The sequence below is a fragment of the Cupressus sempervirens genome, chromosome 1, assembly GCF_028749045.1.
Source record: "Cupressus sempervirens isolate cs-2001-9-10 chromosome 1, ASM2874904v1, whole genome shotgun sequence".
Classification (NCBI taxonomy): domain Eukaryota; kingdom Viridiplantae; phylum Streptophyta; class Pinopsida; order Cupressales; family Cupressaceae; genus Cupressus; species Cupressus sempervirens.
Genome location: NC_143118.1, coordinates 889,629,083 through 889,639,324, shown reverse-complemented (window position 1 = coordinate 889,639,324; position 10,242 = coordinate 889,629,083).

The following is a 10,242-nucleotide window of genomic DNA, read 5'->3' as shown; positions in this document are numbered from 1 at the left end:
TCTTAGTGCCAAGTAAAATATTTAGTAATGATATTTGTGAAAGCTTTTCTTAAAACCCTAGTTGGAGATGGCATCTGGTAGTAAAATGGTGAAGGATAATAGTGCACAAATCATTATGAATGATCAAAGTCCACCACTGATCTTCAAAAATATAGTTAACATCAAAACCCCTATTGATGATGTTGGGGCATTGTCATCAATTCCACCCAGAGTCTTTGTTAGAAATTTGTTCAGTGCTCCCTTAGAATTTGTGACATGGGCTTAACTGCCTTCTATGTACTATAAGTTGAGTGGTTGTATTGGGCATTGAAAGATCAATCTTTTGGTTCAACGAAAACCCCATTCTAAGAAGTGGTATTAGAGCTTAATCACATGTTCAAATTCTTAGACCCTTGGGTGATGGTGAGGGGAAGATTGTTATAAATTTGTTTAGCACTCCCCTTAGGATTTGTGACAAGGGCTTAACCACCTCCTGTGTACTATAAGTTGAGTGGTTGTATTGGGCATTGAAAGATCGATCTTTTGGTGCAACAACAACCCCATTCTAAGACATAAGATCATGCTACCAATGTAAGATTGGAGAAATTAAAGATTTTAAAATAAGGGCAACATATGACAAGCTATGCATTGATGGGAACCTAAAGGATGAATACAAGATAGTTGTAGAGAAAGGGCTTACCCATGCCCTAGGATTTCCTAAAGTTTTTAAGGTTGAATGGATCAAGATCATGCTCAGCCAAGTTCATGTCATGAAAATTTGGTTGGATGGTGGGCCAATAAAGATCAATAAGGCAATCATTCAGAGGGTAACTGGGTACCCTACTTTGGAATGACCAAAGAGCATAAGAAGAAAAACAAAGAATGAGATTGAAAATTTGACCAAGGAAAAGTGGAATGGTCATGACATGTCAACTGATGGCATCAAGGATCCAATAATTGAATTTTTTATTTGTGTGATTGCACACAAATTCTATCAATCGAATAGATTGAACAACGTGCCCCATGTTGTAGTTGATTTAGGATACAAAATAGTGAAGAAGGATCATTCATATGATCTTTCCAAGCTATAGTTGTACCAGCTTATAAAGATCCTAGAGATAGTGAGAAAAGCAAAGAACACCTCTTGTAAGTTTGGTTCCCTACTAGTTTGCATTTTTTTCTATGTACAAAATTATTTTCCTCTCATTGGAACAATTGGATGGGATAGGAATAGGACTACTATGGAGCAACTAGGTGACATAATAAACAGGGTGGTAGATAATTTTGAGGCAGGAACGGAAAACTACTTTGAGGATTTCAAAGTTAAAATGAAGAACAAAATGAGGATTCCAAAGTCAGTTGTAGACATATATTATGATGAAATATGTTTAATTGTGGATACAAATTTTGTGTATGTATAGGAAATATTTTTGAGGTTAGTATGGCTAAGAGCAATGCCCTATAAGGTAAATGTAGATGATGTAATGATAGCAATTATTGCACTCTTTGCAGAAGAAATTGATATTAGTGCCAAGCAGTTTGGCGCATAAGAGATTGCTATTGTTGAGATGATTTTTGAATCTGGCACACCTAAGGTAGGAAAGTAAAGGAAAAGAAAGGTTTCCAAGGCTAGTAAGACGAAATAAGGAGAAGGGTTAGGACAACCCATAGAGGCTGAGGAAGGCAAGGTAAAAGAGCTTGTAGTTGTCAAGACAAGGGCGACCAAACAAAAGAAGGTTGTTATAATTGAACCTAAGGTGCAAGAAGACCTAAAGAAGGAGATACAAAAAATGGTGACACCTTAGAGGCCAAAGAGTAAGGTGATCATCACCAGAAAGAGGTCAACACAACCTCCTGCTGAGCTATTACTTGGAAGTCCCTCAAAGAAGAGAAAATAGACAGATGATCAAGCTAAGTTGAAGAGAAAGTTGATCATTGCACAAGAGGAGGAGGAAGATGAAGAAAAGATTGAGTCTAATGAGACTAACAAACTTCAAGTAGTGAATAAACTCCCTCCAATGACTGTGGATCAGGTATGTGCAAAACTTGTAGAATAAAAAAGCATAATGGGATTCAAAGACATTCAATATAATTCTTTGAAAAATGATGATCAAGTTAAGCTTGAATTTGAAATGATTGATATGATGATCAAGTTCAAGCGCACATCCCTAGATTTGGGAATTGGATTTTCAGTGGGATTGTACAAAAGAGTGGATGCCAAGTGGAAATGTGCATTGTCCACTAAAAAGAGAGTAAGAGAAGTAACATTGGCACATGATATGCTAGATTTAGGGAAGATAGACATGTCTATAACCCTTAAAGATCTTTTCAAGAAGTTTATGCTGAGGGATAGGACATACAAAGTTTTCAAGAACAATGCTCATGAAGTTGAGAAAGATAGTATAAGAGTATGGAAATAAGCATTTGGATTTCTTACTCCATCTGTATAGATGAGGGAAGGCCAAGATACTATTGATGTTGAAGATGAATATAAGAAAGAAGTGGCCAAGCTGACAGAGGATATTCAACAACTTGTCAGTGAGTATGAACAAAAAGAGACTATCATAATTGAAGAGGACACTAACACCCCTCCATCTAATCTAAATGTATTTACTAGAGAAGATATTCAAGGTTTGATGAATGAATCAAGAAAACTTTTTACTAACCTAATTTTGTTACAAATAGTTGAATATCCAAAGCTTGAAGTCAAGAAGACTGATGATGTTATAGTCACATTAGTAACAAAGGCTAGAAGTATCAAGCAACTTGGTAAGGCATTAATTGTATATACACTAATGACTTGTATAGCAATTTTGAAAAAGGAAGCACTTTTTGATAAAGACTCATGCACTAACATGGTAGAAGTTGAAGAGAAACATAAATATCAATAGGCTACTCAAGCTCTTATTCAATTTTTGAGTACAATGGCTGCAGAACCTACAAATGTGTCACCTATGCAACAAGTGATTTCTACACTAGTGCAACAACCAAAGGTTAGATCAACTAAAAAAGGGAAACAATTGCAACTATTATTTCCAAGTGATACACCCTCAAAATCTTAGGATGTGACTCACGCAGACAAGGAAGATGATGATTCAGTGAACCTTGATGAGGTAATTACATTACCTAAATATGATTTGAATAATCTTATGCTAGAACAAATACATGAATTGCAAATCTTGTTGAGCCATAAGGCAAAACAAGAACAACTAAAGAGAGAGAAGACAATAACAAATGTATTACATACTGGCAAGAATATTTTTATAGATGCATTTGGAATCATAGATGTAAACAATCATCATACAATTTTAGATCAACTAGTGTATGTAGTTGACAAAACTCAAACAGATGATATAGAGACAAATGAAAATTTATTACAATGGTCTAAAAGGATAATGGAGCATAAGGTATTACAGAAAGTATCATAGGAACTTATACAAAGACAAAACAAGCTTTCTAAATCTATTACATAGTTGGAAACAATTTTGAAAACCATAAATTCTTTATATTTAAAATTGTGTGATATTTCTTTCTTTACAACATATACTACACACTCATTAGAGCTATTGCATGCAGATACAAGAGAAAATATCACATTGGACAAGAATGCAAGTTCAAGTTCATCCTCTTATAGTGAATTGACATTTAGTTCAAAAGAGTTTAGCTGAGCTCACAACTAGAGATACAAAGATAAGGAAAAAGTTGGTATTGATTCAACTTCAATTATTGCCACATATAGAGAAATTTCAAAAGGTAGTTTATGTTGCTAGAGATATTTTGAAGAAAGAGACAAAATTTTGAAAGATTACAAGATTAATTGATCTAGTTGCCAAGCTTGATTCAATTTCAATTTTGGAACAGGTATAAGAGAGATGGAATAAAGGCTATGCCCATATTGTGGTAAGTCATCAACAATTTTTTGACAAGTATCAGTTAACCCCCAATAACCCCAAGTTCCATTAGTGACAAAAACAAGAGGGAATGAGAATGATTATGATGGGAATGAAGAAATATGAGGATATGAAAGAATTAGACAAGGAGAGTCAATATGTAGATCAAAGACAAATTATCTGATTTTATAGGAACATTATGGTCTCAGGGGGAGTACTCATTTTTGAACAAAACAAATTCATGACAAAGTATTTTTGCCACTAATGTCAAAGGGGGAGATTGTTGATCTCTAAGCCTAATTTTTTGACTAGTGTCCAAACACTTAGTCATTTACAAGGCAACATTACAAGGTCATCACTACGACCAAACTATCTAGTAAAGGTCGAGCATACAATACTTATACTGAGCGAAATAGTGATTGCCGAGCATTTAGTATAGACTAAGTATTCAGTAGAAACCAAGAAATTTAGTATGACCCGAGCAATATAGTGAAGACCAAGCATATTGATAAGTTATCAAGAGAAGAGAAAATAGTTATATAGAAGTTGAGTAACAACACAAAGGTTTATGCATGGCTGAGTGTTAGAACACTCAAGTGTTGAGTAGTCCAGTTATATGAGAGTTTGTAATAGCGAAACCTCATATGTGAACCATTTTAGCTGACTTTTCTATGACATTTAATAGTTGAAGAGCTAGCTAAGATGTTGATCACATGTCATTACAGAAGGTAATGATCCCTAGGAAAATGACTCAACCAATCATAAAAACGAATGTAAACAACAAAAGGTGATGAAGTGTAAGCCATTGATCAAAATATAGAACCTTCACAAAATGTCTATTTAAGGAGGATTCTAACCCTAGAATCAATATACAAAGGAGTTGAGATGCGTAAGGAATGTATGCGTATGTGAAGGAGTGAAAACACTAGTTTCAGAGACAGATCAAGTAGAGAGAAATTAGAGTAGTGAAGGACTAAAAAAAGTTATCACATTAGGAGAATAATATTAGTGATACATCAAGGAGGAGACCCAAGATCAACTTGCAGAGATTACCAAGGGTTAGGTACTAAATCAATTATTGTTAATTAAGATAGGGTAAATCTCTTAACAGAGTGGTCCTAACAGGCCTATGTAAACCTCCTAATAGAGTCCTTACTTTATTATGAGTATAAAATCCTTTAACAAGGTGAGACCTAATAGTCTCTTAAGATTTTAAAAGGGAAGACCCCTCATAGGGTAGATCATATTTTATGATCAAACATTGTAACCCTAATAGGTTAACTTTATTGTTGCAACAGTGAAGATTTGTGGGTTTCATCCCCACGCCAATTTTACCTTCATCTTGAAGTGTTTCTGGGTAACCAAATCATTGTGTTATGTATTGGAGTTTTTATGGATGTGATGCATTTTATCTACGTTTCAACATTTTAGTTTTAATGATAGATCTATGAGATAAATTAGGTATGAATAAATTATTATTTTTTTGTTCCCCCCCTGCTCTCAGTATCTTATTTCCCATATACTTATTCCAACATGGTATCCTCTCTATCTTTAATAATCTCCAACAACTTTTCATGCTCCTCGATATCTAACCTCCACTTTGGTTTGCTATCTCATTTTTTGGCACAATGTCAAACTGAATCTTTGTGGCTAAAACCAAGTGGTTGTAATGCAAAACTTTTTGGCCAAGCATGTATTCAAAAAATTGAACAAAATTATGGTCAATTTTTGTTTGCTGATAATAGGTGCCTATAAAATAAGATTTAATTCATTGAGTATTATTAATAATATAGAAAAGAATATATTTTTACAACTAATATCTCACTCTTTAATTACTTGTGTAGATCTCATAAGGGTATAATCTACACCTTCTATAACAATTGAACCTATTCGATACGACTGGTCATCATCATCTGTAGTTGGTTTAGTCAACTTGATTTTCACTTGTGTGCATCTAAGTAAATAATAATCTACACTTTCCACATTTTTAGGATCCACATACACAACAAAGATGTTACCTACAAATGCAGAAAAATAATGAAAATATTAAATAAATAAATATGAAGACAATTAAATATAAAAATGAAACATGTTTGTAAAAATTCACTTGGAACAACTAAATCAGAAACTCATTCATAATTAGCTTAATAGATAGGATTATGAATGTCTATGCCATTGTCATCTTCTTCATAAGAAGGACTTCTGATTATGTCTTTCCACATCCATTCAGAGACATACCCATTCACAATATTCTTGCATTGACCCATTGCATTGTTTTAAATGTAGACATCACAAAAACATGATTTTTCTCTTACTCGAATGACTAGAGGTTTGTGTTGTCCAGTAGTCATCAGTTGATGCAATCTTCTAATTCCAACAATAGATTGACAATTGTAAAGATTTGATTGATCAATATTTGTAACACATTAAATTGACTAGTTTCTATGTCAATAATCAAAATATAAAAGTAATCAGATCAAAGAAAATGAAAAACTTACCTTTCACTTCCCAAAAAAGTGTTTATTACATGTTGTGTCACAAGGAGAAAAATGAGATTTGCACCATTCAACAAATTGATTTTCTTTGCCTATCTTTGCACTTGTATAGGAAAGAAAATTGTATGAGTTTTAATAAAATATAGAAGAATTATCTAGCAGATGGTCATATACATCAAATTTCATTAGTACATAACAATATTATACCTGAAAGTTCATGTTGGCGAAGTGCACACTTTACACATGCTCCTGCTCCATCATGCTCTCCTTTACCATGACCACTTTCAAAGAAATTCCAAAGAAACTTAACATTCTATCTCGCATGTTGTGTTGCAAGCCAATTCAATGCTTTTGTAGACTTAAATTGCCCTACAAAAAAAATTAGAACAAATTTATGAGTAATCAAATATCTATATACATAACTGTTTAGTTAAGTAAATATGTGCATGAAATTTTAAAGTTTAACTTTCAAATATAGGTACCAACACAACCATCAGATCAAATCTAATGTTTTGAAGCATTTATCCCTCAATTTATGAGATCATAAAAGAACATTCCAAAATAATGAGCTACATAGCTCCTATCGCGAACCCTATCATCACTAAGACAAAAATAGACCTTCTTGATGATATTGTGTTAATCTAGATCGATACTTTCCATCCCATCCACCTCAAATTGTGCATGTCTATAGGAAAATTGTACAAAAATTGCAACTTGATTTGAGTGATAATATTTAGGTTGAATTTTAGATTGAGGAGGAAAAGTATAGTTTTTAAAGAAGTCTACAATTGATAGAATACATCTTAGTGGGAAGTAATTTTTTGAATCTTGAAATGATTTCGCTTGCCATTTTGCACCATGACAATGTTGGATGTGTGGATAAATAATAGTATGAATTTATCCATAAACTCACCATATAGAAAATTGCTCTCCTTTAATGCCGTTTTAAAAATTCTTCTCCATTTTTTGTCCAATATATCTCATGCTCAAATCTATTTCACACAATTGGCGTTGAAACATCAATACTGTCCATTTCATATGGAAATTTCTATAACCCTCCACAATTTATACATGCATTTTTTATGCATTGTACATTGAATTCATCCGACTCTTCAAAAATATCACATAACAAAGACTTGAAAAATTGTGTTGTGCTTCTAGGAATTATCACATTTTGCTTAAGTGTTGTAATATCTTTTCTAAAAGATTGTAAATAAAGATGAAATTCAACATGATTTCGACAACAAGAAGTTTTGTGTACCTTATTTATGCATAGAAAACATGGGCGCAACCTCTGAAACATTCTTTGGAAAATTTTCAAATTTGTAAATTCTTTTTTAAAAGCTTCAAATAATTCACTTTGTGTTGTGTCTACAAAGTGTTTTGGATGTGCTATTTTCATACCCGTCTTTTCATCTTTGATCTGTATAGTGTCTCTTCTATTGGAAGAAACACGTGATTGTTTGGTCTAATATTCAACAACCTATCTTCTAACATCTTCAAAAATTCTATCATTTTGAGGAAGTTGACAAATATTAACCTAGTTCTTTTCAATGTTCTCATCAAACAAATTTCTCCTTTTATGTATATTTGAACAATTCTTCTAGATAGATTGAGCATTTCAGAAATTGCTTGAACTTGTCTTTTCTGTGACAAGTCTTTTTTCATAATCATAGTCATCAATGCTCTCCGTGCAATACTTCAATCAACTACTCAACTTCTGTTATCAATAACATAAAATTTTTCAAATTCTGAACTATTGTTGCCTTAACATTATATTCAGAGCTTTTTGTATTGTTCACACCTAGCAACTCTAGAAGAAGGCTCATTTTTCTTTTCCTAAATAATCTAGCAAATAATTGTGCTTTACCAACTAGAGATTTATTTTCAAAAAATTGCTCCCACATATTTTTTAGATGTAGCTTAATTATACTTTCAGGCATTGTGTGTTTAGATGATTCAATTTATCTAAAAAGAGAGTCTTCGTCCATCTCCAACAAATTTTTAAACCCTAAAGCATATTTTTCAAATATCGTACTACTTTTTGGAACTGTAACACGATCTTCTTCAAGTTCAATCAATGGATCTTCAGTTGGTGGCTCTATATTATGTTTTGTCCATCCTTTCTTTTGGTCATCTCTTACTCAATCATATCTTTGTGCTCTTTTCACTTTATTCCCTATTGCACAAAAACCTGAATAGAGAGCTTGAAATCACTTGCATACAAAAGACTTCCAAATTCAATTACATAAATAATAGTAGATCATAGACAATTTAGAAAAAGCTTTCAAGTTTAGAAGCTTATTATATTTGACTGTTTGTAATACTAGAAAATCTTAAGACAACTAGTTGCATTAAAGCATTGCTAAATTTAGATTAAGTAAATTATTAAATATTTTAAATAATTTAACTATTTAATAATTTTAATAGTTTTCATAATTTTTAAAAACAATTAAATTAGTTCTAATAATTGATTTAAATCAAAATAATAAATAAAATTAAAATAAACAATAAATTTAATTAATTTATTTCAATACACAAATAAATAAATAAAATTAATTTCCAAATATTTCTATAATAAAATTGACTTAATTCAATAAAATTTAATAAAGCTTAACTTTTTTAATAGTACACATGCAAATGTGAATAAAATATACAAATTAAACTTTACTTTTAAAATAAAAAACTTATTTTATTATTTAAACCAAATAAAATCTTTAGGCTAGCGCATGTGACCTTGTGCATGCAACTTTTGCATCAGGTGGGTTTGGCTGAGTCTAGTCCAACTAAAACTGTCTACATGTCATCCGATGTGGCACTTTCTGTCATGTTTTTTGCCATTATGAAGAACTTAACACTTCAGAGGCCAATTTCAACATCAAAATTAGGGTTTCAAAAAAAAAAAAAAAACCACTAGATAGAGCTTGTAGTTAGAATTATGCACACATAATTTTTTTTATAGGTGACACAATATCGTTTACAATAATTACAAAATAATGCAAGTAGGTATTTCAACATTGAAGATGATGCACATTTGGAAAAATATAAAAATTAGTAGATGGTACTGAATTTTTTTAAAAATGCTGAATTGTTCTAGAGGAGAGAGTCCTCTTCGATAATATATAACAATTCTAATGGTTAAAATGGATTTACTAGGGAAAAGATGGTGGGAACGAAAAATTGTTAAATTATGAAAAGTTCAACTTAAAATAGTTATAATAGGCAAAATATACAATATTTTTGAATATTTCTTCTTGATAGTTCTAGGTACAAGTGTCACCAACAACATACTTTAAATTTAGATGGAAAAATATTTATTTGCAATTATTTCTATGGTGGGAACTATAACCCCTGATTTGCTGGATTTTTTACATTGTCAAAAAAGGTTATTGAAAATTATTAAAACATACTATTTTTATTTTTAATTTTTTTTTAAAAAAAAGAGACATAAACTTCATCCTTTTATACACATTTCATTAGTTTACACCAAATAAAAAATTCAAAACAAAAATATAACTTTTACATTGTTGAAGTTTTCGGCCTTAGGCCGTTTGAACTTGAAGGGTGATCTTGTATCCCCCGACCCCTTTTTTGTGAATATGTATCTTTGAATTTTAATTAATGGAAAAGGTCTATTCATCATAAAAAAAAGTTTTAACACTTTTTTTGATTTTAGCATTTTCCTTTGTAAAAGGGTGACAAATGTTTGTACTTTAACCCATGACTAATAAATTTAGAAGGAAAATGAGTACTTTCATCATCTTTAAATATAATAGTTGTACTATTACACATTTAAAGAAAATTCCAATTATATATATATATATATATATATATATGCTAAATATGCTAAACACATATAGTGGTGTGAATTCTTGAAC